This window comes from Pithys albifrons, chromosome 7 (genome assembly GCF_047495875.1).
Source record: "Pithys albifrons albifrons isolate INPA30051 chromosome 7, PitAlb_v1, whole genome shotgun sequence".
Lineage (NCBI taxonomy): Eukaryota > Metazoa > Chordata > Aves > Passeriformes > Thamnophilidae > Pithys > Pithys albifrons.
In genome coordinates, this window is record NC_092464.1 from 59,716,209 (window position 1) to 59,740,592 (window position 24,384).

The 24,384-nt window shown below is 51.8% G+C and overlaps 2 protein-coding genes across 2 annotated transcripts in view; one reads left to right on the top strand and one right to left on the bottom strand.

Moving 5' to 3' along the window:
* The window catches only part of LOC139673816 (zinc finger protein 850-like), a 554,262-nt gene that overhangs the window by 400,372 nt on the left and 129,506 nt on the right, over positions 1-24,384 (top strand). The gene's annotated exons all lie outside the window — the stretch shown is intronic.
* Positions 1-24,384, bottom strand: part of LOC139673810 (zinc finger protein 850-like) — a 1,066,517-nt gene that overhangs the window by 26,888 nt on the left and 1,015,245 nt on the right. The window lies entirely within an intron of this gene.

Genomic DNA, 24,384 nt, shown 5'->3' on the forward strand with positions numbered 1-24,384 from the left:
AGCTCACTGCAGGACAGTGCAGGTTTACAGAGAGGAGGGGACTGTTCAGAGCTGCCCTTTCCTCTTCCACACTCTCCTAAGCCCTTGTGTTGGTCCAAGGCCTTGGTTCTCTGCCAGCTTGGTCACATCCTGCTGTGTGTCCATCCTGGGCTCACAGCCAGGGACAGGCCATGGGCACTGCTGGGACACAGCTGGGCTGCACAACAGCAGCTCCATCAGGAAAGGGCAACTCCTGAGGGCAGGACAGGAAGGCTTTGGGCTTCCTCCAAAGTTGCTCTTAAGAACATGCCTAACAAAGAGACATTCAAGAGGCAACTTGTGCTGCTTTGTCTGCCCATGGCTCAGTGTGATGAGATCAGGTTCCCAGTGTGACTTTCAAAGGACTTAGTTCTGGTTCAGGTTTTACTTGTTGGTGGCCAGAGACCATGCAGATGAGATTAACCTTCCTGGGGTTCAACAGCTTGTGACAGGGCTGATGGCAGGAAAGTGATTTGCTTAAGACACTTTGGAGCTGCCAGGAGAACACGAGACCTGCAGCAACAGTGTGAGCAGGAGCTGACAGTGAATAGAGCCCAATGAGAACAGGCCTGTCCAGCTCGGAGTCACCCAGAGATAATATTCTACATCTGAGTGTGAACTGAAAAAAAAGAGCCCTGCAACCCCAGGGAATACAGCAGGTTGAGGGAAAGGAGCCTTGTGATTCATTTTACTTTCCATAAGCATTCATGGTCTGGATGCAGTGCAGCCCCCAGACCCATCTCCCAGCACTGGAACAAGGCAGGGCCCCTCTGAGCACCCTCCATGGTCACACAAGAGCTTGTGTGGCAGGGGGTCAGTGGCAGGGACCACCATCAGTTGGCTCTGCCTCCCAGCCTGACCAGCACAGCCCAGCAGAGCCCCCATATGGCCCTGGGCACCACAGCCCCTGTGCCCTGCAGAGCAGCATCCCCAGCTTGGGGGCTGTGGGGAGCACGGGGAGGGGCTGCAGGAATGGCTGGTCAGGCCAGCCCAGACGTGTTTCCCTGGGGAAAGGCTCTGTGGGGAGATGGGATGTGCCAGGAGAAGAGCAGGACAGGCTGTGGGTGCAGAGGAGCCATGGAAAGAGTCTGCCCTGTCCCTGGGGCTGCCTGAGATGATGATCTCCTGAACATTTCAGACACAGAGTCACTGTTCCTTACCTCCATTGCCTCCATTTCTTGCTGCAGGGCCAGACATGATTGTGCTGATCTGTGGGGCTGGGGCTGGGGCAGGTGGATTGGTGGGACCAGGGAGGGGCAGGACTGGGCCATGCCAGGGAGAGGGAAACCCCAGTGTTGAGCTGAAGTGTGTGAGTGTGCAGGGTGGGGGCTCTGCAGTGCTGAGGTGCCTCCAGCCCCGGGCAGTGGCAGCAGGAGCCCAGGGAGACACTGAACCTGCTGCCAGGAACTGTCTGTGTGTGTGCAAGGGAAGGACTCGTGTCTCTGAACAGCCCTGGGAGTGTGAGCAGGGCATGAGCCCAGCTCAGCTATGAACACCTGTCAGAGCCCTGACATTTCTGGGTGTGACTGCAGGAACAACCTCCCTGTCCCAGGGACATTTATCTCACCATCCTTGAGCATGCCCATTGCAAATGTCCATGTCTCCTCCATCCCTCTCCTCTGCCTTTATGTCCCTTTCTTCCCACACCAGGAAACAGCCTGGGGGAATCTCCTCTGTGCAGTCAAGAGAGGCTCTGTGAGCAGGAGTGACAGTGTTCTCCAGAAGGTGCATTTGTCCCGTTTGACATGGTCCAGAGCTCAGGACTGTGAAAACATTCCCAGGCACACACAGCTTGGAGAGATCTTGGAAGGCAAATTGGGAGAGGAAGAACAGAAGAGCCAAAATTAGGGATATGAAACCATCCCAAAGAAGTTCAGTAGCTCCTCTGAGCAATGTTTCTGCATTCTAAACACTGGTAGGAAATGTACTCTGATAAACAGCTGCACAAATATTTTCACATAAACAGTGAGTGAATCAGATTAATAGAACAAGTGTGTGGTGTTGTCAGTAAAAAGAAAATTATGAAAAAACCCTTGAAATTAAAAAAAAACAAATAAACAAACAACACGTCATAATGATAGGCCAGGAAGTCTTCAACAATTGCCAGAAATTCTTATCTGCAGAGGTTTCAACTATCTCCTAAAGTTCACACTCATGCCCTCAGGCCATGACTTCCCAGAGCAGTCACAGAGTTGGCCACTGCCCCAGAGATGCCCCAGGGCAGCTCAAGGACCCAAGTGTGAAAAGTCCCCCAGAGTGTCTGTGAGCCCTTCTGGAACAGGAGCTGCTGGGCAGGAAGGACCAGCTGGGGAGGGGCAGGGAATCCCCCCCTGCAGCACTGCTGGCCAGGCTGAGGAGGGTCCTCTCCAGCACAGCAGAACATCCTGTCCCCTTGGGGGCTGGGCTGTCAGGTGTGTTCCCAGAACTGACTGGCCAAGCTGGGCAGGCAGATGCTCAGGGGTCATGAAGGGTGTCACAAAGCTGAGCCCAATCAGGTGAAGGATTTGGGGAGGTCAGGAGGAACTGGGACAAAAGGGATGGGATATTTGGGGGAGGGAAGGGGGCTTAGCCAACAGAGAGGAAAGATTTTGGTGAGGTAAAACCAAGTTCAGGTAATGCTGAGGGTGTTGAAACACTGACTGTGCAAACACTCCTGATGGACCTTTACCTATAATTTGTGTACCATTGCAACTTCTGTGAGGATAACTTGATACTCCTCATTTCACCCCCAGCAATCTTCTCTCAGGAACCAAAGGGATCCTGGGACACTGTGGAAAGCCTTGGAACCGAGGGGCCATTCTGACACTTGGGAACCTCATGGAATCAAAGTTCCATTGTGACCCTGCAGGACCTCAAGGAAACAGAAGCCCACTGTGACCCTGTGGAGCCTCATGGAATCCAGGGATCATTGTGACACTCCAGGGCCTCATGGACTCCAAGGAACCCTGGGACACTGCAGAAATTCATGGAATCAAGGGGCCTTTATGACACTACAGGGTCTCATGGATTCAAAGGAATCCTGGAATATTTTGGAATCTGATGGAATCATCGTGCAATTGTAACACTACAGAAACTTATGGAACCAAGAGGCAATTTTGACCTTTCAGGGCCTCGTGGAACAAAAGAGACCCTGGGACACTGTGGAAACTCATGGAAACAAGGGACCATTGGGACACTGCAGGGCCAGAAGGAACCAAAGGTATCCTGGGACACTGCAGAGCTCAAGGAACCAAAGGGTTCATTGTGACAGGTGGGGCCTCATGGAACAAAAGGGGTCTTGAGACAGTTTTTAACCTCATAGAATCAAGGGGTCATTGTCACACTGTGGAACCTCAGGGAACCAGGATGCCACCTGGACACTGCAGGGCCTCACAGACCTAAAGCAATCCTGGGACAGCACCGAACACTGTGGAAATATTTTGGGTCTGGCTGAGGTGGAGCTCATTTCCCCACAGCAGCCCTCCCAGTGCTGTGCTTTGTGTTGGGAGCTGGAAAGGTGCTGAGAACACACCAATGTTTTGGCTACTGCTGAGCAGAGCTGGCACAGCCCCAGCACTGCAACGTTCCTTCACCAGACAAGGGCAAGGTCCTGGGAAGGGACACAGCCAGGCCAGCTGAGCCAGAGTGACCAGAGGGATATTCCAGATCATGGGATGTCAGCTCAGATATAAAAGATGAGGAAAGGAGGAGGAAGAGGGGCATTCACTGTTTACAATGTTTGCCTGCTGAGCAGCTGCTCCGTGTGCTGAAGCCTGGCTTGCTGGGACATGGCCAGACATCACTGATGATGGGGAGTAGAGAATAAATCTTGTAGTTTTCCTCTTTGTTTGTGTGCAAACTTGGCTTTTGATTTAGTAAAGCGCCTTATCCCAACCCAGGAGTCATTTTCCACCTTATTCTCTCTCCCCTGTCCATCTGGGAAGGGCAGTGATAGAGCGGCTTGATGGGCAGCCTGTAATTCTCCCCATTCTCACTTTGCTCTTCTTAAAGATGGGCTTGGCATCTGCCTTTTCCAGGGACCCCAGAACCTCTCAGATTGCTCCGGTCTTTTTGAGAGCACAGCCCAGAATCCCAGGCAAGGGTGATGCAGCAGTTCAGGAGCACTTGCAATGAACTGTCCAAGACCACGGAGATGAATCTCACTGCGCCAGTGGAGTTTGTTCCTGGAGTCACTCACAGAAATGTCGAGGTCCAGCAAGGCATCCACCTCTGAACTGGGATTGTGGGATTCTCATGCACCCAGGGGTGATCAGAGAGTCTTTCCCTTTTACACCCATGGGGAGATCATTGCAGGAGTCACAGTCTCCCCCTGGGCTCTCACTGCCACTGCTGGGGACTGGAGGCACCTCAGCCCTGTGGGGTGTCACCTGCTCTGCCCCTCTCTGAGATGCCCCACGGCCTGAGGAATGGACACAGGGGGAGTTCTGTGCTCAGAAGCACATCCCAGTGCTGCATCCTGGGGGTTTTCCAGGGGATGTGGGGCCCAGAGTGAAGTGACCTCGAGACACTGTGTGTCCCACAGCCCTTCCCAGCACCTCCAGGATTAGCTGATGGTCTTTGTGTTCTCTTGGGTTCATCTCCCCACACACACACTGTGCATGCTGAAGTCTCCCCTGTACAATTTCAGCATGGCCTTGTGAGCTGCTCATTTGGTGTCCTCATGGAGGGACAAACAACCTGTCAGTGGTGGGTGAGAGGCCAGTGCTGGGAATGGTGTTTGCAGGGAGTGATCTGTGACAATTGCCCTGGGGCCCCTTGCCCAGGGTGTCCAGGAAACAAAGACAAAGCCCAGACCCTGCTCTGCTGCTCCTTCAGGTGTGTCCCTGGAGGCCTGGCTGTGGAAGGGACACTGCTGTGCCCTCTCCTGCTCTCACACACTTTGGCTCTTCACTGTGCTTTTCTGCAACAGGGCAGTTTCCTGGGGCTTGACAGCCTAGGAGAAGACACCAGTTCCTTACAGCCCCAGGGCTTGTCACCTCCTCACCCACTCCATAGAGCTGTGGAGGTGTCCTACTGCTCTCCTGCACTCCCCATTCCACACCCCACATCACTCTGCTCCAGGAGCATCCTGTGAGGAACCAGAGATGGGTGGCAGGGCTTGGCTGTCCTGCTTGGCAAAGTCCATCAGGCACTTTCACAGCCACATTCCACAGTCCCTTTTCCACCTGTAACCAGTAACTCTGAGCTGCTGCTTCCCCAGCCCCAGGGAGGGTCTTTTTGTCTGCTCATTCCCTCCAGGGTCTCTTTTCAGTCATGGCCTCAGTGGGGCTTGCTGACACTCTCAGGAACTTGAAGGTTTGATGATGAATTTTGCTTTTTTAGAGGTTTTTTCAGTTTTCAAATCTTCAGTTCAGGAATTCAGTGCCAGAGTGCTCATTAACATTCAAAACATCCTAACAAGACAAGCCTTTGGGAATAATTTAATATTAAGTCTTCAATTCTTTTATGCTTCATTAGACAGATACCAGAAGTGTATTCAAAGTGAGTGTACTACAGTGACAAAAAAATGAAGAAATATAATTTTGTCCTATTTCCTTTTCCTGTTTATACACTGAGAGCAGCAAACCCTAATTGATATTGTCCCCAAGCACCAGGGATGGTCTCCTTGTCTGCTCTTTCCCTTCATGGTCTCTTTTCACTGATGGCATTTTAACAAAACAAACCCCTGGGAATAATTTACTTTTACATTTTCAAATCTTCTGTGGTCAATTACAGAGATCTCAGAAATGCATTCAAAGTGAATATCTTATACTTTAAAAACAAAAACAGAAGCAAAAATCTGTCTTTTGCGTAGCCTGTTTATTTTTGCCTGTTTATACATTATTATCAGCAATTCCCTATTGATATTGACCCAGAGCATCTCCTAATTCAGTGTGAATAGATATGAAAATCAAGACCCTTTTTGTCTGACAATCCATCAGACTTTATCCCTAATCCCCACCCCACCACTTCCCTCATCACATCCCTGGCACTCAAAGCAGCCTTGTGCAATCTGAGCTTCCTCCACTAAAGGCTGGACCTGCAGGTTTCAGCTCCTGGGCACCAACTCCCACCTGCTGTACTTGGAGAAAGAGCTGCAGGAGACACACAGGGATGTTCATGTATTGTCAGCAAACAAAACCAAAGGAAGGCACAGCTCAAAAATAGAAGAAATTCCTCTGCTGTATTTTAAGTTCACATTACTGACGTCCACTTTCCACAGCAGGCAATTTTAGACCAATGGAAAACATGTTATGTGTCAGGCACAGATCTAAAGGTCCCTCCAAGCGCTCCCTACCCCAATTCTGTCCATTTTGCTCTTTGCACACAAGAAGTCACACACTGAAGTCAGAAGTTCCCTTGATCCAGAGCAGGAGGAAAAGAGAGAAAGTGAATGAATTACTTTGTTGTGCAGAGCTAAATCTCCACTAATCCAAATATTTTGGGGTTACAGGAATTTTATTGGGCATGTTCTGCAGCATTTGTTCAGATGACAACAGGTTAGGTGGGATTGTTGATCTGCTGGAGTCCAAGAAGGCTCTGCAGAGGGGTCTGGACAGGCTTGATTTATGGGCCCAGGCCAACCGGATGAGGTTCAGCAATGCCAAGTGCTGGGTCCTGCCCTGGAGTCACAACCACTCCAAATCCCTGGTCATGCCCTGTAACTGTTCTCCACATCCTGTCCTGTGTCCTTAATCCCTCCATTTCAAGGAACGTTTTGGAATAAGGGAGCTTTGTACTCTGGGTATGGAGGGAGATCCAAGTGTCACTGGAGTAGGAACTCATCAGGTTTGTGCTCTTTAGGGGTTGAGGAACTGGTGACACTTAGAGACACAGAAAATCTCCCTTCATTGCCCACAGTACAAATTAAACAGGATACAATTTTTAAACTCCGCAGCTCTTTGTGCATCTTTCCTCAGCCACAGCAACCAGGATAAGCCCCGTCCTTGCTGTGCTGGTCCCACAGCCCAGGGTGCTCCTGGCCTCCCTTGCTGCCAGGGCACACGGCTGCCTCCTGCCCAGCTCCTGCCCACCCACAGCTGCCTTACAGGGCTGCTCCCAGCCAGGCAGCTCCCAGCCTGTGCCATGGCCAGGGCAGTGCCCTGCAGGGGCACACACTGCCATGTGTCCCTCTGCCATTGCAGGAGGTTCCTGCCAAGACGGGCTCTCCTCCTCCCTGAAGCTTTCCCTGAGCACAGAGGCCTGAGAGACCTTTCCAGTGAAGACTCAGGCAGAGAAGCCATGGAGTCCCTCAGCCCCACAGCAGTGTCTGCTGGAATTAAATCCCCCTCCCCATCCCACAGCAGCCCTGCATTTCCCTCCTTCAGCCTTGGTCTCCAGCACAGCCACTGAGGCTCTTTTGGCTCTTGACTTTTCCTGCAGCCACCAACTCCAGGGGAGCTTTGCTTTCCCCACAGTCCAACGTTCACAACACAGGCCATGCCCAGGAATTCCTTGTCTGTGCCTGGCCTTGCTGTCAACCCCTGGCAGAGATTCCATGGCCCCTTTGTGCCCCACTGCCCCACAGCTGGTCCCACAGCTCCCTGTGCAGCCCAAACCCAGGCCAGGAGCATCCATGGTGGGGAATGGCCCCTCTGATGTGATGCCCAGGGCAGTCCTTGGCCTTGGTCACAAAAGACTGGGTGGCTAATTAGCTATGATAAAATTAATACTTACTTCTTTTTTATAACAGTGAAGTTACAAGGAGAAAAAAAAGGAAAATTGTATAAGAGGAGAGACTTGGTCTCTCATGAAATGCACTGGGTGTCACTGACAGAGCAAAGCAGGCAGTCTCTTCCTGCTGAAAAGCATCCAGTCATCATTTTCCTCACAGCATCCTTCAGCTCCTGGTTCCTCAGGCTGTAGATGAGGGGATTCACTGCTGGAGGCACCACCGAGTACAGAACTGCCACCACCAGATCCAGGGATGGGGAGGACATGGAGGGAGGCTTCAGGTAGGAAAACATACCAGTGCTGACAAACAGGGAGACCACGGCCAGGTGAGGGAGGCACGTGGAAAAGGCTTTGTGCCGTCCCTGCTCAGAGGGGATCCTCAGCACAGCCCTGAAGATCTGCACATAGGAGAAAACTATGAAAATGAAACATCCCATAAATAAAAAAACACTAGCCACAAGAAGCCCAAGTTCCCTGAGGTAGGAGTGTGAGCAGGAGAGCTTGAGGATGTGGGGGATTTCACAGAAGAACTGGCCCAGAGCATTGCCCTGGCACAGGGGCAGGGAAAATGTATTGGCTGTGTGCAGCAGAGCATTGAGAAAGCCACTAGCCCAGGCAGCTGCTGCCATGTGGGCACAAGCTCTGCTGCCCAGGAGGGTCCCATAGTGCAGGGGTTTGCAGATGGCAACGTAGCGGTCGTAGCACATGATGGTGAGGAGGAAAAACTCTGTCGACATGGAAAAGGAAAAGGAAAAGACTTGTGTGACACATCCTGCATAGGAGATGGTTGTGGTGTCCCAGAGGGAGTTGTGAATGGCTTTGGGGACAGTGGTGTAGATCCAGCCCAGGTCTGTGAGGGACAGGTTGAGCAGGAAGAAGTGCATGGGGGTGTGCAGGTGGTGGTCGCAGGCTACGGCGCTGATGATGAGGCCGTTGCCCAGGAGGGCAGCCAGGGAGATGCCCAGGAAGAGCCACAAGTGCAGGAGCTGCTGCTGCCGCGTGTCTGCCAATGACAGGAGGAGGAACTGGCTGATGGAGCTGCTGTTGGGCATTTGCTGCCTCTGGATGTGGGGCACTGTCCAAGGAGGAAATAAGAGTGACAAGTCAGGGGAGAGGTTTCTGAATGCCGCCAGACACTGTTAAAAGCAGACAAAGCCATCACAGGCCACTAAATATCTCAGCCTGTCTCAAAGTCCCAAGATCCCAAGGATACACATGGCTCATATCACCAACCCAACAATATTTCCTGGGATGGGCACAGCATCTCTGCTCCTCTCCACTGGGGATTTCAGATAACATAATTGTGCCATGAGGATTATTTGCATTCTTGAGGGCAGCTCCCATCTTGGAAGGACACCTCAGAAGAGACACAAATGTCCTAACAAAGGAGATTGATTCTGGGAAAAACACCTCATTCTCCAGGCCCACAGACTTCCCTGCCTATAGCCCCACTGGTCACAGGAAAATTGGAATGTCTCATTCCCAGGGAGAAAATTTTGAGGGGGATCACAGGATCAGTGATTGAGTCTGTAGTTCGAACTCTCCTTCCCTGTAAGCCTGACTGAGAGAACAAGGAAAGAACCTCAGTAACAAGGGCAAGTTAAGAAACCAGGAAATACACAGGGAAGGTCCAGTGGGGAGAGACCAGGGTGGAGCTCACTGGAAACTCAGGGCAGCATCACCCTGAGCCAGCTGTGCCACCTCCCAGATACCAGCAGTGCCAGGTAGTTGTTCTCAGCACCTGTTCAGCTCCTCAGAGTTCCCTCTGCTATTCAAACCACAAGGTATGTGGCTTGAGAGCTTGATAGAAATCCCTCTTTTCACCTTGTCCTTGAAGTATCCCCTGGAAAATATCCTGCAGTGCTCTGGTTCTGTAAGCAGTCCTTAACTATGAAACTCTCACTTGATAGCAGAGGAAACCTGTCCTGCCCTGCCCTGACCTGCCCTGCCAGGGTTTGCTCTTTCCACCCACAGCCTCTCCCCCAGCATTGAGGGAGCTCCCCAGACCAGCTGAGAGCTGACCCTGGCAGGTGGCAGAGCTTCTGCCATGGCACAGCACCCTGGGGTGCAGGACCCTGCTCTGCAGGACAGTTTGGGCAAGCCTGGGTGGCACAGCCAGGGTTCAAACCCTACAGCCATCCCTGGGAGGCGGGAACCCTGTTGGGATGTCCCTGGGATGGTGCAGCAGAGAGTTCCTGCTTTGCAGCCCGTCCTCCTCTTCAGCACCAGAGAAACTGTGATATCCCACATTAGAGACCCCCCAGGCTGTGGGATGTGCCAGCGTTGGGAGATCTTCCCACAAACTGCACATACATTGCCCTTCATGCAGACTTACCTTCTGAAAGCCTGGAAAGATTCCTCTTCTGTGGATCTTCCTCTCAACTTTCCTCACATCCCAGACTGTAACCTCTCTCTGCCCTGCTTTTCTGCCCTCGGTGTGTGCAGGCAGTGCCCTGAGCCCTGCTGGGCTGTGCACAGGAGCTGCTCCTGGGCAGAGCTGTCTCTCTGCAGCGCTGCCCGCTTGCCAGGAGCTCCCAGTGTGCCAGGAGCCCGGCCCAGCTCAGCAGCACAGCAACAGCCCAGGGCATTTAATGGCCCTCTGGGGGGGTTGGTGCTGAGTCCCTGAACATCAGACCCTGAGGAAAGGTGCAGGAACCTCTTGAGAAAGTAAAGTCTGAATCAAACTTTAAAGTTTCTTTTGTTGTTAATGGGTCCCTCTGTGGGACATAACTGAGAAAGTGTCCCCAGATTCCAGTTAGAAAACAAAGACAATGATGACAAATATGGACTAGGAAAGAAAGGTCACTCTGATGCTGAGGAAAGTAAGAAGCATTTCATTAACCCAAAGGTTACAGCCGTGACCCCCAGCCCTGGGAAGGGAGATCCTCTCCCTCCCTCATTGCTCTGAGCTCTTCCTGGGGCACTGTGGTGTGGGATGTGCAATGGCAAGGGCAGGATGATGGGGTGTCACCTCCCAGGCTGCTGAGCAGGGACAAGGAGGCAATGAGGCCCCAGGGCTGCAAGGCTCACTTGTCTCCTCATGCCATCAGGGGCACACACAGCAGCCATGGCCAAAGGCCTGCACAAGTTGGCTCTCTTGGGGCCTTTCAGCCTCTGCACATCCCTGTCTTCTCTCCAGCCCAGGCTGTCCTATGGTGTCCATGCCCTGCCCCTTTCCCTGCAGGCTGTCGGCATCCCCCGGCTGCCTCACCTCGCTGGCCCCTTCCTGCACTGACATCTCTCCCTCCTCCCTGGCTCTGCCTTGGAGCAACACAAAGCCTTAGGCTGGCCCAGATTCCTTCAGGGGGATGTGTTGCAGCACAGCACTGCCCTTGGGGGGAAATTCCTTTCTCCTTTTTTGCAGTCTGGACTTCCCCAGTTTGCCTTCAAGGCCTCTCAGGCTTCTCCTGTTCTTTCCTCAGTCTCCACACCACTGGGCCCAGGGCTTGGAGGCTTCCAAACCCCTTCATACGATATCTCTGGTATTTAGCCATGAAAATGTTGTGCTCTTAGTGCAGGAGAGACACAGTGACGCTTTTTGCTGCTGCTGCCTGTCAGGGAGGTGACAGATGTGACCTGGCAGCCCCTTCCCAGCCATGGCCCCCTGGAGATGCTGAGGCCCAGCTGACTCCTCACAGCATTGCCACCCATCTGCTCCTTGTGTGCCATGAGCTGATCAGGTCCAGGTCACCTCACATTCCTCTCCCAACACCTCGTGCCTGGTCTGGGCCCTCAAGGTCCTTGTCCTGCTCCCAAGGGCTGTTTGGGAGTAGTTAATGGTCAGGGGTTGGGGTTTAGAGCTCAGGGTAGGCATTAGGCAGAAGTTTAGGGATGTTTGGGGTTCTTCTGACAGAGTGTGTTTCATGATTAGGTGAAAAGATTTTTGGTCTGGGTTAGGATTAAAGCTTGGGGGTTTCATAATAACACTGCAGGTGTAGGTTTGGGATGGGCATTAGAGTACAAATAAGAGTCTGGAGTGCTGGGTTTGGCCTTTTCCTTCGAGGTCAGATTGAGATTGGGATTAGAGGAGTGGATTCCTTTGAATGGGAGTAGCAGCACTTTTAAGCTGGGGCTTGAGATCAGAAATTGGGTAAAGGTCTGTCAAAAGTGTTTGCACAGTCAGTGTTTCAGAACCCTCAGCATGACCTGAACCTGTTTTGTCATCATCAAAATGTTTCCTCTCTGTTGTCCAAGCTCTTCTTTCCTTCCCCAGTTATCCCAGTTCCTCTCAGTCTCCCCAGAACTCCCATCTGGATGGGCTCAGCTTTGTGATGACACTGTGCAACCTCATGGAGTCAAAGGGCCATTGTGACATGCTGGACCTCATGGACAAAGTAACTGAAATGTTTCAGAACCTTATGGAATCAAGGGGTCATTTTGACACTGCTGGGTGTCATGGAAATAAAGGAACCCCGGGACACTGAGGAGCCTTTTCAAATCAAGGGGCAATTGTGACACCACAGGGTCTGATGGAGCCAAAGGAACTGAGGGATGCTGTTCAGCCTCATGAAATCAAGATGCCATAGGGACACTGGAACCTCATGGGATCAAGGGGCCATTGTGACATGCAGGGAAACTCATGGAAGAAAAGGGACCCTGAGTCATTTCAGAACCTCAGGAACCAAGGGGCCACTGGGACCCCAGAATTCCATGGGATCAGCAGACCCGCTGCCTCCCCCCCACTGCCACATGAACCAGAGTCGTGGCTCTGCCGCCCCTTGGGCCCCTCTGGAGTCAGCGTTTGCTTCAGCAGCACAACTTGTCTCGTATGAGGCATTTTCCAGATTTTGCTTTGTCTCCTCTTTCCTGTGGTTTTACTTTTTGTTCTTTGTTCCTCCAGGGGGGCAAAGGGGAATGGGAAGCACATGTTGATCAGCATTTCTATCTGTACAAAAAAGGGAGTTGGGACAAGGGTGGGGGAGAAATAAAAGCTATTTCTCTCTCTCTGTTGTTGGTTTGAACTGTTCCCTTGGTATTGTACTTTTGTTGCTGTATTTCTGGTCACTAAACTTATTTCTTTCATTTAATACCTCCTTGTATTTTGTCTCTGTGTATTTGTGGGGAATAAAAGGGGAAAGAGTTCATTTTATTGGAGTTCCCATTTCAATATTTGTCTTTAAACCAAGGTTGGTTGCTCAAGGGCTCCCTGAAATTGGTATCATACACAAAGGATTTGAAAATGCAGTTTGTCCCATTGGACAGAGAGATAATAAAAATGTTCTGTCTTGGTGGTCAAGGACTGGTCACTGAGGGATCTCACCAGAAAGTTGCTGCCAAGAGGACTCTGTATCATTACTTTTATTTGACACTTCTCCTTCAGCCAAATTCCCACCTATCACACGTTCCACTTCTTTAGTCCAGCTGTCACCAATCTGGCCATCAGGAGACTATGGGAGACCATGTCAAAGGCCTTGCTAAAGTTTGGGTACACAATGTCCCTTTCTTTTACCTCCCAAAAGGATTCTGCAATCTCTTCCCTTGTCCTTCCCATGCCTGGAAATGGCTGCAGGAGGACTTGCCATATCCCCTTCTCTGTTGAGCCTGACCAGTCTGGAACTCTCCCAATCCTCCCTCCTGCCCTGTTTGCAAACTGCTTCCATGTCTGCCTTTCTGAAGTCCCCAGAAATGTCTGGGATGGCTCTGGCCTTTCCAAGGGGTTTGAGAGAGGTCTCACAATGACCCTGCCCAGCCTGCTCAATATCCCTGGCACCAAAGTCCTTTTCCATATCCCACAGTTCCAGTTCAGTGCCCAGAACACAACACAGGCCTGTCCAGCTCCCTGGGGTCATTCAGAAGGGAGGCAGCAGGGATTTCTTCCTACAGACCCACCACTCCAATGGTCTCTCTGAGCACTCCATGGCTGTCCTGAGCATTTTCCCTGGTGCCTCCCTGCCCTGAATGTTTCTGGCCATCAGGCTGTAGGTGAGGGGGGTGAGCAGGTGCCTGAGGATGATGCAGAGCAAGGGCTGTGTGAAACTACCCCAGGAGGGCTGTGCTCGGCAAGGATGGGGATTCTGCAGAAAACAGTGGCCGTGGTGAGGTGAGAGGAGCAGGTGGTGAGACCTTGTGGCTGCCTGTGCTGGGCAGGAGCTGCCCCAGGATGGCAGCTCTGAAGCACACACAGGATGCTCCTGTAAATGGAAAACGAAGACTGGAGCTAAAAATCAGGCTGGGAAAGCAGAGCAAGAGTGTCATGGTGTCACTGCAGGAGAGTTCCAGCACCTCGACCAGGCCACAGAAGATGTGATGCAGAAAGTCAGGGCCACAAACAGTGTGTGGGACAAAAAGGATACCATGACTGTGGATGACAGAACTCCCTCGAGCCAGGGTGTGGCTCTGCTGGAGACAACCCTTCCAGTCCATGAGTCTTGCAGAGAGCAGGGCTGGCAAACAGTCCAGTGCTGGTCAGGGGATGTGGCCACCAGCAGGAAACACTCTGTATGTGCCAAAAGTACAGGAAATGGCAGTGACAGTGCTGGGAGAAGAGACTCTGCTGTCCACAGTCAGGGGACACTCGGGGTAGTGGAAGTGTGGCAGGTTTGAAAGTTTTCCTCTTGCAGCATCATGATGAGGCTGTTCCCAACAGAGTCATGGGGCAGGCCATGAGGGAGACAACAAGATTTTCTGAAGGTTGTGGAGAGTCCTCATTTCAAACAGTAAAACCTCTGGGGCTGATGTCTGAAATTCCTAGTCCCTTTTATCAATGGAAATATTTATTCTTCCCTTTACCTTCTTTATCTCCCTTAATCTTCATGTCCCCTCTGCCCTGCTTGGACACCTGTGACTGAGAGCATTTGTTTCTCTGCTGGGTGCTCACTGAAGCTGTGCAGGCAGCTCAGAGGGGTGACCCATGGAGGTGTGTGTGCCTCTGGCTGCATCCCACTGCCCAGCTGTGCTCTGTGCTCTGGGAAAGGGCAGGAATGCTGCCTGCTGGAGGGTAAAGCTGCTCCTGCCTGCAGAGCCCTTTCTGCCTGCACAGGGGAAATGCTGCCCAGCCAGGCTGGTTTCCTGCTGGGCAGGGAAAGGGATGGGCCAGAAGGGAGGGCAGGGGGACAGAACAAACAGGGAAAATTCCAGTGTATTTGAGGAGGGAAGTGGGAGAAATCTTATTGGGATAGACAGAGTTGTTCTTGGAATCACACCTAGGAATGTCAGGGCTCTTACAGGTGCCCACACTTGAACTGGGCTCATGACCTGCTCACACACCCAGGGCTGTTCAGAGAGTCCTTCCCTTGCACACACACAGACAGTTCCTGGCAGCAGGTGCAGTGACTCCTTGGGCTCCTGCTGCCACTGCCAGGGCCTGGAGGCACCTCAGCCCTGTGGGGTGTCACCTGCTCTGCCCCTCTCTGAGATGCCCCATGGCCCAAGGGAATGACACGGGGACCTCTGTGCTCAGAAGCACATCCCAGGGCTGCATCCAGGGGGTTTCCAAGGGCACATGAGTCTAAAATGGAAGTGACATCAGGACACTGCCTGTCCCATTAGATTTATGGCACCCCAGGAACAGCTGATGCTGTTTGTGCTCACTCAGGTTCATGTCCCCACACAGACATGATATACCTGCTGAAGTCACCTCTGTATGGAGGAAACATGAACTTCTGACCTGATCCCTTGATGCCTCTCTGTGGAGAGATAAATGTCCTCTTGCAGGTGGGGTGAGAGGCCAGTGCCAGGAATTGTGTTCTCAGGGGCTGGTCTGTGAGAATTGCTCTGGGTCACCTTCCCAGGCTGTCCACTGAACAAAGACACAGGCCAGACCCTGCTCTGCTGGTGCTTCAGACCCATCCCAGGAAATCTGGCTGTGCAAGGAAACTGCTTTGTGCCCCCAGCCTGCACACTCACATTCTGCACCTGGGCACTGGGATTTACGTTACCAGGACACTTCCTTGAGCACATTCCTATTGGCAACTTTGGAGAAAGCTGAAAGCCTTCCTGCCCTGCCCTCAGGAGATGCCCTTCCCTGATGGAGTTGCTGTTGTGCAGCCCAGCTGTGTCCCAGCAGTGCCCACGGCCTGTCCCTGCCTGTGAGCCCAGGACGGACATGCAGCAGGATGTGACCAAGTTGCAAGAGCACTGAGGCCTTATAGCAACAGTAGGGTTGGAAGAAGAGTGTGGAAGTGGAAAAGGAGCAGATATAAAAAGACAAAGTGCTGGTGCTCCCTGGCAATGCTGCTGTGCTGTGATAGTCTTACTCTCTCCCTCTGCACACAGGCACTGCCACTGGCCTTCCTGTGGCCACAAAAGAAGGAATTTGAACAAACAAACTGCACCAATATCTTTTATTTGCTTTAAATATTAAAATGATCATTCTCTTATTTACACCATCTCCAAGTAAAACACAAAAGATTAAGAATTAAAGAAAAACTGAGGATCAAAAATAAAGTTTAGTTGCACACAACTTAAGAAGAAAAAAGAAAAAATAAGCACCATAATCACCCAAAACCTGAGACAGAAGGTTGAACAGGTAATGAGTTTCTTTATGAGTGATTTGCACATGAAAACAGGCAGGTATTTACTGTAAAAATGCATCGAGTCATTATTTTCCTCACAGCATCCTTGAGTTCCTTATTTCTCAGGCTGTAGATGAAGGGGTTCAGTGCTGGAGGAACCACCGAGTACAGAACTGAGAATGCCAGATCCAGAGATGGGGAGGAGATGGAGGGAGGCTTCAGGTAGGCAAAAAATGATGTGCTGATAAAGAGGGAGACCACAGCCAGGTGAGGGAGGCACGTGGAAATGGCTTTGTGCCGTCCCTGCTCAGAGGGGATCCTCAGCACAGCCCTGAAGATCTGCACATAGGAGAAAATAATGAAAATGAAACAGCCAAACATTAAACAGGCACTGTCCACAGCAAGCCCAAGTTCCCTGAGGTAGGAGTGTGAGCAGGAGAGCTTGAGGATCTGAGGGATTTCACAAAAGAACTGATTCAGGGCATTGCCCTTGCACAGGGGCAGGGAAAATGTATTGACTGTGTGCAGCAGAGCATTGAGAAAGCCACTGGCCCAGGCAGCTGCTGCCATGTGGGCACAAGCTCTGCTGCCCAGGAGGGTCCCGTAGTGCAGGGGTTTGCAGATGGCAACGTAGCGGTCGTAGCACATGATGGTGAGGAGGCAAAATTCTGTTGAGATGAAGAGCATAAAGAAGACCTGTGCAGCACATCCCATGTAGGAGATGGTTGTGGTGTCCCAGAGAGAGTTGTGCATGGCTTTGGGGACAGTGGTACAGATGCAGCCCAGGTCTGTGAGGGACAGGTTGAGCAGGAAGAAGTGCATGGGGGTGTGCAGGTGGTGGTCGCAGGCTACGGCGCTGATGATGAGGCCGTTGCCCAGGAGGGCAGCCAGGGAGATGCCCAGGAAGAGCCACAAGTGCAGGAGCTGCAGCTGCCGTGTGTCTGCCAATGGCAGGAGGAGGAACTGGCTGATGGAGCTGCTGTTGGACATTTCGTTCCTCAGAATATTTTGATCTGTTGAGGAGGAAAAGACAGGAATTATTTAGGCCAGATTTCTACAAGCAAAACACTGCATATGTCACAGCCACTCCACTCTCAGGCTCTGTCCCCACAGTCAGACTTCCCTGCAGCTCCTTCCCCTGAGCTCTGGGGTTTGCTGCATAAGGGGCCCACTGGAACCAGTAACTCTGTGATGGGCTCCTGAGGAGTCCTTCTTGTTTATCGGTGAGAGGGAACCCAGAACACAGGGTGATCTCTGAATGTACTCACAGAATATTCTGAGCTGGAAAAGACCCTCAAGGATCATGGAATCCAACCCTTAGCCCTGCAGAGAATCATTCCCAAGAATTACAGCATGTCCCTGAGAGCTTTCTACAAGTGCATCCTGAGCTCTGTCCGCCTTGGTGCTGTGACCACTGCCCTGGGCAGCCTCTTCAAGTGCCCAATCAGTCTCTGGGAGAAGAACCTTTTTCTAATATCCAACCTTAACTTTCCTTGAAATGTTCGGTCATTCCCTCGGGTTTTGTCACTGGCCAGGGACAGAGTTCAGTATCTCTCCTTTCTTCTTCTCCTCCCTTGTGTTACTTCAAAGAGCTTCTCAGCATGGCTGTTTGCACTTTGCCAGCTGAAGAACTGAGCTGAGGGAATTATTTCTATTTGTTCACCCAGTTGCACCTGCCATAGTTAGTAATGGTTGTGGATGCTTGAAATCACTGACAATCTATTTGCTCTGTAGGTCAAGTCTTGTGCATCCGGAGAGGCAAAGGGACAGTCCCTTAGTGGAGACAGAAGAGCTGTTCTGTCCATCAGTGCTGTTCTCACCTGCCCTGTGCTGGCAGCTTGGAGCTGGATGAGCATCACACACAACTGTTCCCCCAAAACAAAACTGCACACTGCTGAGAGCAGAGGAACCCAGAAATCTGGGTCCAAAGAGCAGAAAGACAAACTCCTCACCTTTTTCATCTCTCTCCTCCCAGACTGAGACACAGAGCAATCATTGCAGATGCCCAGAGCATTTCCATGGATTTAGCACTGAGGTGATTTCTCCATGGAGTTCCTAGACAGCACAGAGATACTGTGGGAGAGCTGTGCCCCTTTGGAGGGCATCCTGCAACCCTGCAGGAGACCCCAGGAAACAGATGGATATCCTGAAGTTGCCTGGAGGGTTCCTGGGCACTTTGCTCCCACAGAAACATCACTACAGCAGGACCCAAAGGGTTTGTGTCCGGACAGGAACTGAACCTGCCACCCTGAATCCCCCTGCACTGGCTCACAAGAGCCAATGGTGAGAACAAGCACAGCACAGGCAACAGGGGATGGCAGTGAAATGCCACAATGCTCCTGCCAAGGGAGGAGGGACACACAGAGATAGATGGAAATCAGAGGCTTATCCTTCCCCGGGCTCTGGCTGCTGCAGGGCAATGCCCACCTGAGCCCCACGGGCCTGAGGGCAGAGGCTCTGCTTAGGCTGGGAAAGGAGCCCAGGGAGGAGTTGGTCAGGGGAAGGTGTCTGTGCCACACGGCCAGCAGGGAGGTGCCCACATGCGCCTCCCCAGCATCTGTGGCAGCAGCTCCCTCTCCCTCCCTGCCTGTCTGTGCTGTGAGGAGCTGTTCCTGCCAGCAGCCACCTCCCTGTGCCCAGCTCAGCTCCCTCCAGTGCTCACACAGCCCATGCCCACCCCACCGCCCAGGGGCAGCTCTCCATGTGCAGGGGCTGGAGAGCAGATCCCAGACAAGCTGAGGTGTCTGGGAAGGGGAAGGTGTTCTGAGTGGATGTGGTTCCTGAGAAGTACCCTTGGACATGGCAGGAGGTAGAACTGAAGCTGAGAGAAGCCCAGAGCCATTGCAGCTGAAGGACCCTGCCCTGCTCTGTTCATCCCTGCCCTGCTCATCCCTGCCCTGCCATGAGGGGGCCACTCATTCCACCCACACTTTCTCCCTGCAGGGCCCTGGGGAGCTCCTTGACCAGGCTGAGCTGACCCTGGCAGGCAGCAGAGTCCCTGCCCCAGCACACAGAGCCCTGGGCTGCAGGACCCTGCCCTTCAGGACAGCCCTGGACACCCCTGGCTGCACCCCCACCCTCACAGCCCACAGCCAGCCCTGGGAGAAGGGAACATTCTTGCCCTGTGTCTCTGATGGTGCAGAAGGCAAGTCCTGCTCTGGAGCATGTTCTCCTGATGCACACCAGGAAATCCAGAAGAGCCATCCTGACAGGTCCTGCCAGTGGTGGCATTTGGTAGATTTAAGACATACTTCTAGGAACTCACCTGCATTCAGAGACTTACCCTGGCAAAGGGCTGTGAAGGTTTCTCTCCTGATCAGCCCTCAGCTGTTCTCTCACCCAACGATACCTAAAACTCTTTCTTACTTCTCTTGTCTGCCCTTGCTGCCTGAAGGTCCTTCCACTGGAAGAACTGTGGGAGTCCTTCTGAAAGATCCTGGAAGCTGTGGGATGTGCCAGCATTAGGAGATCCTTGCAGGAAGGGAAGATTAACTTTCCTATAGCCAGAGAATTCTTCATTGAAATACTGTGGAGGTTTCTCCTTTAATGAGAGCTCAGTCCCCTCCCAGCCCAGGCTGCCTCTCATCTCTGTCCCTTCTCTGCTGTGCCCTCGGTGTGTGCAGGCAGTGCCCTGAGCCCTGCTGGGCTGTGCACAGGAGCTGCTCCTGGGCAGAGCTGTCTCTCTGCAGCGCTGCCCGCTTGCCAGGAGCTCCCTGTGTGCCAGGAGCCCGGCCCAGCTCAGCAGCACAGCAACAGCCCAGGGCATTTAATGGCCCTCTGGGGGGTTTGCTGCTGAGTCCCTGAACCTCAGACCCTGAGGAAAGTTGCAGGAACCTCTTGATAACCCAAAGTCAGATTCAAACTGTAAAGTTTCTTGTAGTGCTAATGGGTCCCACTGAGGGACACAACTGAGAAAACATCTACAGGATCTTGTAAAAGTGCAAACCTGGAAACAGCAATGACAGGTCACAGAATCTTAGATCCATCAGGGTTGGAACAGACCTTCAAATCTTTATGTCCAACTCTGAATGCAGCACCACCATAATCACCCGTAAACCATATCCAGTAGTGATGTATCCAGACGCCATGTGAACACTTCCGGAGACACCACCACCTTCCTGGCCTACTTATTTCAGTGCATAAACTCTCTCTCAGTGAAAAAAGGTTTTTTTAAATACGTAATCTGAACCTTGATCGATGCACTTTAAGGCCATTTCGTCTCTTCCTCTCACTGTAGCCTTGGTAGAACAGACCAAATTCCACCCCACTAGAACCTCCTTTTGGGTCTTCGTGGATAGCAACAAGGTCCTCCCTGACCCTCCTCTTCTCCAGACTCAAGAACACCAGTTCCCTCAGCTGTTCCTCATGACCCATTTTCTCGAACCCTCCTCTCTAGGGGGAGCCCCCTACACCCAGCTGGGCTGTGGACTGGTGGGCAGAAGAGCTCCAGCACAGCAGACATCAGAAGGCTTGATCAGAAGGCTCACATCTTAGGGAGTTTATTCAAATAGGTTAACAGACAGTTCTCATAGCTCATAGTAGAAGAAGTTAGTTCCTATTACATCAGTAGATCTAGATCTGACTCACTCTCACATCCTAGTAAGTCTCTCTCTCTCATGCAGTAATGTCCACACCTTTTAAGCACTCTCATATCCAACATGCCAACACATCATTGGTTAACAAATTCACCTGGCATACACCACAGCCTCTCATTGGTCACCGGCCACCACACATACTCCAGGTAGCTCTGTTCTCTTTAAGGTAGAACTCCAAACAGCTTTCCTTAAGGGATGCACTTACACTCACCCCCACACTCCCCCAGCTCCATTCCCTTCCCTGGACACACTCCAGCCCCTCAATGTCCTTTTTGCAGTGAGGGGCCCAGAACTGGACATAGCACTGAAGGTGGGGCCTCACCAGTGACCAATGCAGATGGAAATCACTGTGCTGGTTGTGCTGTCCACCTTATTCCTGACACTGGTCAGGATGCCACTGCCCTTCTTGCCCACCTGAGCACACACTGGCTCATATACAGCCACACTCATAACCATCACCCCAAATTCCTTCCTGCTGAGCAGCTCTCAAGCTACTCTGCCCCAATCCTGGAGCATTCCATGGGGTTGTTGTGATCCAAAGGCAGGACCCTACACTTGGTCTTAGTCCTATTGATCCAGATTGTCCAGATCCCTCTGCAAATCCTTCCTGCCCTCCAGCACACCCACAATCACATAAAACTTGGTGCTGTCCATGAATTTACTGAGGGTGCACTCCATCCCCTTGTCCAGATTATCAATAATGATGTTAAACAGGACCAGCCCCAACACTGAGCCCTGGGGAACACCACTAGTGACCAGCCCCACCTGGATTTAGTTCCATTCACCACCACTCTCTGGGCCATCAGACAGTTTTTCACCCAGCAAACAGTTCCCTCATCCCAGCCATGAGCAGCCAGTTTCTGCAGGAGATGCTGTGGGAGGTGGTGCCAAAGGCTGTACTGAATTCCAGAGAGATACATCCACAGCCTTTCCCTCATCTCCTGAGTGGGTCATTCTGTCATAGAAGGAGATCAGGTTGGTCAGGCAGGATCTGCCTTTCCCAAACCCACCCTGACTGGGCCTGATCCCTCGGTTGTCCTGTTTGTCCTGTCTGATGGCACTCAGGATGATCTGCTCCATGGACTTCCCTGGCACCAAGGTCAGGCTGACAGGCCTGGACTTGTCCAGATGCTCCTTCCAACCCTTCTTGTGGATGGGCATCACATTTGCTGATTTCCAGTCAGCTGGGACTTCTCCAGTTCACCAGGACTGCTGGGCAATGAGTGAAAGTGGCTTGGCCAGCTCTTTCTCCAGCTCCCTCAGCACTCTCAGGTGCGTCCCATCTCAGCCAGGGACTTGTGGAAGTCTCACTGGCAGAGCAGGTCACTCATCATTTACCCCTGGATTTTACAGGGGATTCACTCAAACTCTCATCACCAACTTCTAGCCCTGGGATCTGGGTATCCTGAGGATAACTGGGTTTAGTGTAGAGGCAAAGAAGGCATGAGGTCCCTCATCATTTTCCTCCTTCCCTGACCCTGTGCTGCCTCTGCATCCAGCAAAGGATGGAGACTCTCCTGAGCCCTCCTTCTGCTGCCCATGGATTTAGAGACACACTTTGTTTTCTTTAAGTGCAGAGCAAAACTCAGTTCCTGTTTGTCTTCAGCCCTTCAAATTTTCTGCCAACATAACCTCACAATATCCCTGTAGTCCCCTAAGTATTTTGCCCATCTTCCCAGAGGTGACACACTCTCGTTTTTCCCACCCTGAGTTCCAGCCTGGGTTCTCTGTTTAACCAGGCCATGCTTTTTGCCCTCTGGCTTGTCTTATGGCACAAAGGCAGAGCTCCTGGAGCTTTCAGATTTTTCTTCTTAACGTACCTCCAGCCTTCCTGGACCCCATCTTTTGAGGATTGACTCCCCAGGGGCTCCATCAATCATTCTCCCAAAGAGGCCAATTTCTGCCTGTTGTCAGTCCCAGGTGTCAGTTCTGCTGCCCCCTCCTTCCTTCACCCACCATGGAAAATGCTGCCATTCAGTGTCTCTGTGCCCAAGATGGCCCCAACCACCACATCGCCCACCAGTCACAGAATCATTGAATGGTTTTGGGTTAGAAGGGACCTTAAAGAGCATCTCCTTCCAACCCCCTGCCATGGGCAGGGACACCTTCCACTAGACCAGGTTGCTCAGAGCCTCATCCAGAACTTCTGAGGATGGGGCAGTCAGAACTTCTCTGAGCAACCTGTGCCAGGGCATCACCATCCTCACTGTAAAGAATTTCTTCTAAATATCTCATCTAACCCTTCCTTCTGTCAGTGTGAAGCCATTTCCCCCTTCCCCTGTCACTCCAGGACCTTGGAATTAGTCTTTCTCCATCTTTCTTTTAGGCTCCCTTCAGGTCCTGGAAGGCCACAATTAGGTCACCCCAAGACCTTCTGTTCTCCAGGCTGAACAATCTCAGCTCTCTCAGCCTTCCCTCATGGCAGAGCTGCTCCATCCCTCTGATCATCTTGGTGGTCTCCTCTGGACTCGCTCCAACAGCTCCATGTCCTTGCTGTGCTGGGACCCCAGAGCTGGAGGCAGCTCTGCAGGTGGGGCAACATCCAACCAGGTGTGTTCCAGCAAGGACAGTGTGGAACCTCCTGGAACCAAAGGGACATTGTGACACCACAAAATCTCCTGGAACTGAAGGGATATTATGAGACGACAGAACCTCATGGAATCATAGGGCAATTGTGACAAATGGGGCCTCATGGATCCAGACGAACCCTGAGATATTTTGGAACCTCCTGGAATGAAGGGGCCTTTGTGACACTGCAGAGGGTTTTGGAGCCCAAACTACCCTGGGGTCGCTGCTGAACACCATGGAATCAAAAGTCCATTGTGACACTGCAGGGATTAATGGAACTGAAAGAACCCTGGGAGACTGAAACCTCCTGGAATCAAGGGGCCATTTTGACACTGAAGAGCCTTATGGAGCCAAAGGGACCCTGGGGCACTGTGGAACCTCATGGAACTAAGAGGCCTTTGTGACTTGTGGGAACTCCTGGAACCAAATGAACCTCAGGACATTTTGGAACCTCATGGCACCAAGGGGCCATTGTGACACTGCAGAGCCTTATGGACCATGACAGGATGTTCTGCCCTGATCAGGCCCAGAGTCCACTCAGAGAATGCAAACAATGCAGGCTCTCTGGGCTGAGTTACTGCTGGCACCAAGGGGCTGTTTTGGTGTTGAATTCTGCTAAAACCAGCCTGGTTCACTAAACTGCAAATGCCCATCCTGCTTTTTGAAGCACCATTGGACAGAGAAGCTGCTCACTGGCCAGGAAACATGTGACCAGCAATCCCTGACAGTGTAACTATAAAAGCTCAGTCCAACTTCCATATGGCAGATCCTTCCACAGACTGCCTTGAAGCATGTGGAGCTTCTCCCATGAAGCAGGGATGGCTCTTCATGGTCACTGCCCAGGGGTTAAGGGAAGGAGAGAGATCTGCCTTCTTTAGTTGTGTGAGAGTTACATCAGTCCCTTTTTAATGATTGTTTCTTTTTGCTGCTTTTGATCAACTGCATTAAAATAATTGTTTTGATACAGTGCACTGCACTATTTTATGCTATAATATACTCTACTAGGAGGCTTTAGCTTTTCCAGTGTATTAAATATTTAAGAAAATATCTGTTCACTTGTCTACTGTTCTGTCTGCTCATTTATCATAATATATAAT